Source organism: Adiantum capillus-veneris, chromosome 3 (assembly GCF_014529385.1).
Source record: "Adiantum capillus-veneris isolate H3 chromosome 3, ASM1452938v2, whole genome shotgun sequence".
NCBI lineage: Eukaryota > Viridiplantae > Streptophyta > Polypodiopsida > Polypodiales > Pteridaceae > Adiantum > Adiantum capillus-veneris.
In genome coordinates this window covers 63506720-63512675 of record NC_140933.1, presented here as the reverse complement: position 1 = coordinate 63512675, position 5956 = coordinate 63506720, and positions in this window count along the sequence as shown.

The window sequence follows — 5956 nt, the reverse complement described above, 5'->3', positions numbered from 1 at the left end:
TCCTCCACAATTGGAACTGCTCTAGCCGTCATCTTTGGCATAGGAACCATCTTGTCTCTTTGCAGCCAAAGAACCCTTGTTTCTTCTCGCACTTGCACTTCTCTTTGCACCACCTTTGGCTCGGGTACCACCACCTCACACTGCTTTGGCATCATTGCACCTTGCAAACACCGCCTAGCCTCAAGCTTCTTCAAAATCTTTTTGGTTCGCCCTCTCGCTAGAGCTACCGCCTCTTCATACGACATTGGACCATCTATTTCCACCTTATCTCGCACTTCCTCATGGAGGCAATCCATAAACTTACACAACTTCAAAAAATTGGTATTTTCTATAGCAGTTACCTTGATTAACTTCCCCCAAAGGGCTTCGAACCCCCACTCGAACGCTTGAAAATCTCCCCCCAAGCTTTGCTTCAATTCGTCCAGCTTCCGCTTTACTTCATCTAGCTGTGCATCCACTACAAATCTGCTTCGAAAATCCGCCTCTATCTTCGCAATCTGCTTTTTCTTCTGCACCAGGGCTATCGAACCATAGCTTTGCTTTACCACGAACCAGGAGCGGGAATCCTTGTACCGCACCATCTTCTCTCGATAAACCGTTTTCCAACACGAAAAATCCGTAGTCTTGAAGCCAAGTTTCTGCATCTTCAACCCCAGTGAAAATGGGAAATCCCGTCCAAGCCATCATTAGCAGCACCTGCTCTTCAAAGACCGTAACTTTGGCATCACAAAAATCACCGATTTAACTTCAACTAGGAGCATCAGTATACTCCTCAATGGGGGCACCAGAAGACAAAGAGGGGGAATGGGGGAACACGCCCAGCACAAACACAAAGGCCTCTCTATAGCTCAGGGTATTCACAACACCCCTATCCTCTCAGAAAACACCTTCAAACACACAACTCACACTAGCAGACCACCGCCTGCTTGATTACCAATGCTCACACACTCCACAGAACCACCACACAACGCACACCTGTTGCCATGGCCTGTCTCCACCCTTACACACACTCACAACAACTCAATCTCTCTCTCTCACTCCAAGCAGCATCGGTCCGGGGGGGCACACACATCCACATAGTTGGCACTGGATAGAACCATGAAAGCAGGAGAAAGAGAAGGGGGGAAGGGGAAACAATAGCACAACGAGGCAACAAAGACCCAATTGCACTCCACAAAACACCTTTACAAACTCGCACTGCCATCACCATGGCCATTTACACAAGAAAAATGCAAAGGGCTTGACAGGCACACTCCTCTGTCCAAAATATCCACTTTGCAAGCTTCCAAACGGGCTCCTCAAGCCAAAAAAAAATCCCTTCATTTGATCATTTTTTGACTTTTATAGGGTGGGTTGTTCTTTTTGGGAAATTGCAATCTAATTGGTCCATGAGGCACCCATTTTTGGTATCTCTTGGGAAGGGGGGGACCGCCTTGATCCATCTGCTCTCTTTCTCTCTTTAGCACTTGGGGGGGGGGGGGCATTAGCAACGTCGCTATTGCCCCCTAGCATTTTTCAATTTTTAATCCTTCAATTCTTACCCCCTTTGGGCTTAGCCTTATACCACTCAATTTTGACTTTGACCTTCACTCCCCTGTCCGACTCCTCTTTGCTCTTTGGTCCACTGGGCCTTCACTTTTTCTTGGCTTTGCATCTTTCTTTCTCTCTCTCTCTCTATTTACTCCTTTGCCCTCTTTGGTTCCGGCCTTTACCCGGCTTTGATTTGTCTGCCCTACACCTTTGTACACATGAGGGCTCGTCCCTCAGCTCGCCTTGCGGGACCACTCTCTTACCTGGGGGGAGGCAATAGCGATATCGCTATTGCCCCCTCTCTCTTCTAAAACTACGTCGCCCATAGGGCCGCAGGAATGGACGTGACATGTCATCACTGCCAAGCTCTCACACGCGGGTGCGCCGCCTCGGGCGCCACCTCATCTGGCCAAAAACCACCGCCATACGCCCCGCAGGGCCGCGCCACCAAGCTGGCTAAAATCCGCCGTGTACGCCACCACAGCAGCACCCGGCCGCCTCCGCCATAACCATGGAGCTCCAAGAGCTCACCTCCACTTCACATACTCAAGAGGGGATCACGCCCTTGGATTTATACAGGAGTGCCCGATCTCCGTGCTGCGCATGTGGGCCAATACCTCTACCATGTGTCAGCCATGGGCCTCATGGCCCCTTAAGCCCACCAAAAATCTTCAAACATAGATATTTAAAACCCCTTTTGTCCCTCTTCTGCAGGATCCCATTCATTGCTCCCGGGCCTGATCACCAAGCAGAAGAAACCCACTAAAACTCCACATTCCCACCCCGTCTACACCTGCCATCTCTGCATTTCGATCCCTCGACCACCTCGAACCAAGGCCTCCAAAATGAAAAAAAACATCTGCAACTGTTCACTTCCCAAATGCTCCCAACTTTATCTTTCTGTATCTGGCCAACCAAGCCTCCGATTGATGTGCAGGCGATTCGTGCTGACTCCACATAGTGCATACTACCTTCGAGAACCTTGGCGAGGTCGCAAAACTACCAAATGGCACATCCTCCAATGCGGTCAAATGAGCTCAGACCCGGCCCCCGAAAAATCTTCCTCTGACCATATCTTGCTATCCAGGGCTCCGATTTGCAATCCGAAAAGACAAGCATGATCCGCAACTCTAGCTCTACACATGTATGCACTGACATCAGCCCGGGCCACCTGTCCCCAGCTGCCCTGTCCGTCGAGGATCTGATACACACTTCAACTTTAAATTGCCATATCTTGAGTACCGGGGCTCCGTTTGACAAGCCGTCTAGACTGGCTTGGAAAGCACACTGAAGACCACATTCTAGGACATAAACTCCACATCTCGGACACAGAAGGCCACCAACATCCTTGGCTCTTTGAAGCACACATTTGTCTAGAAAAACCGCTTCGAGCATACACCTCCGCTATCCTTGGGCTACCTAGGGCCTTCGCACCTGCCCTATCCTTCTGCACTGCACTTGGCTGCTGCCTTTGCCTGGCATTGACCATCTCCTAGCGCGGACCAACTTTGGCTGCACCAATGTCTGTATCATTAAAATTAATCTCATCATCCCAAATGGGCCCACACAAGCACAACTCATGGATAAACCATATCTCATCATATGATGACAAAGAGAAGATATCATTCCACTCTACTTCCATCTCATATCAATCATGAGTGGGAGCATCCATACGCATAGGAGCCTGGCACACAAAACCGGAGAGAACCTTATATATGAACCAGCTAACAACAAACCATTTCCATCACTTCCCCTTTTTCATGTATATAATCCAATTGCACCCCCTTCACCATGTTGCTTAACATGATTCGTCATCAACATTATCCCAAAAGCATACATCACTCTTTGAGAGTGCATCAACATCAGTATCAACATCATAGCTAGTAGAGAAGCTCTCATATACAACTCATGAGGAGATTACATATTGGTTCACATTCTCACACTTCATTTCCTATTTGACGAAATAAACTATGCTATGTACATGTGTACATTGTAACCTCCATACAAGCAAACTCGGCAATTTTTCGATGCACAAGAGTCTCTCTTTGATTCATGTAAATCCAAGTCCCCTCCAAAACTTCAAACTGTTGCTTCAAACAATGGAACCTCCAATAATGCATGCTAAGATCTCCCAAGCTCCCTAATTTCAACTTCCTTATCTCATCATTCATTCAAAGCAGTGTGTCAATGAGGTTCACCATGGCTATACCCTTGAGTTCACAAGGACTAGACTAAAGGTCACCAAAGTCCACAATCCTGAGTGGAGAGCAACAAAACAATTTGGAGACTTTTGGTAGATCAAACTCTACCTCTCTATAACTCAAACCACACATGGACTAGAGATATCCATCACCAAGCACCAAGAAATAGCGATACAAACCACTTTACCTCCATAAGTAAGACCCAAATATGATAGACCCATTTCATAGAACCTCTTCTGCAGGACTTGCACCATTACATCCATGTTTCCATAGGCAAACCTTCTACATCTTGTCACTCAAGATGGTCTCACCTTCTCCCAAAGGTGCTTCCTAGATTGGACGTCTATAACAATGATCCTCCTTTCGCTCCTCAAAAACCAACTACCACGCCATCAATTGGATCTCAACATTAAGGCACGAAGTTATTCTCTATTTCCTTTTCCATGGGTGCTTTAGATAAGAAAACCATAACACCCGAGTCCTATAGGAGTGCTCGCCCCTTGCTTGTGCCATGACGAACTCTTGCTAAAAACGTTTTACCGTCCCAACATTGTTCGATGTGCCTATGCTCCCATAACCGACCAAAATTTCCCCAAAAGAAATTAAACTTGTGGAGCTCGTTAAAAACTAAGGCATAAGCTAGTCAGTTGAAGTGTGAACACTACAAGCACCACTAAATAGCGAGCAAGGTTCCCATATGGAACTCACACATGGAATTTGGAAAAGCCCTAAAGCACGACCAATAGGGCGCTAATTGTGCCCGAGTCTGCATGAAGTGGGAAAAAAATGGCTACAAACAACATTTACGCACCCCATGTACATTGTCCATATCCCAGACGATACACATATATAGGATATGTGCTCTCTGAATTACTCAACAAAAACACACTTGACAACATCATTGTACAAGTAATGTTCATTGGGATGATACAAAAGACTCCATAGTTTTGACTTGCAATTTACTGTCTCTTTTCCCTTTTTTTCTTTGTTACATTACGATAGAGGTGCACCACCACATACCTGCACATGGCACTCCAAGCAAGACCCTACAACATTGTGTTCTTCCCAAGGGCACACCAAGGGAAAGAGTAATGGCCATTGAGCTCGCACCCTATGAAATTTGGTCATGAAAGAAATTCAAGGTTCTAGGAAACTAAATGAGTTGATGTGTTGAAGATATTGTTTTTCAAATTATTCCTTGTTAATAAGCATATGCCAATCATGGTTTGGTATTCATATTCTTGTGTGCACATGCCAACCGTGATGGAATTTTTTCTTGGTGGGATTGATTGTTATTAAATTATTATTATTTTTTTAAATTGGTGGGTCTAGTTGTTCGTAATTTGGGATTTTTTGAGTCTCATTGTTATTAATTTAGCTTGTTTACATTGTTTGAGTAACCCAATAATAGAACTACTTATCTAGTCATTTTTTTGACAAAATCCTGCTATTTGTCTGGTTGTAGCTAGTTCCCTACAACCACAATAATTGCCACATACATGTCTTCAAAAACAGTTGCACTAAGGCCATCAACATCCTTCATTACATTTTGTGTAAATTCATACGTCCGTGCATCGGAATAATTGTTGATAACATCATCAATTTGTTTGTTAGTAGAGGCTAAATTATGATACAATTTGCAAATTACCACTTGATTGTATCGATAACATAAAGGCCAAGCACCATGGGAGAGACACCAAAGAGAGGAAAGGCTAAGACACAATAACCATCAAGACATCGGCGGCTACGGCCCCAAAAAGTTGGAAAACCCTTAATTTAAGGGCAATGGAAGGTGACGGAGAGTGGAGAAAGAGGAAGAGGTGGGGATTGGACTCAATGTCGGAACCAGGGTTAATCGTCTGGCCGGGGGCCAGAAAGCATTGACCATTTCCCAGGACGGTGAGCATGGCTGGGTCCACCAGCGCCTGCATCCACTGGGGCTCCAAGCACGCCAGCACGACGTCACTCACGCTGCACCTTACCGCAGTTGTTGACGACGCTGGCCACGCTATTAGGATGGGAGAAGTGCAGGTCCCTCTGTACCACCTGGATGCACAACACGTCCTGCAACAGCTCCGCCTCCAAGTGCAGCACCTTGCTGCCAGGATCATCTCTTAACGCTGGAATCGATATTCTGCTTGCCTCCGCTACCTGCATTAATGATGATCCCATCATCGCCAATATCACTACGGCACCTAAAACCAGTAGCTGTTGCACGCTGGCGC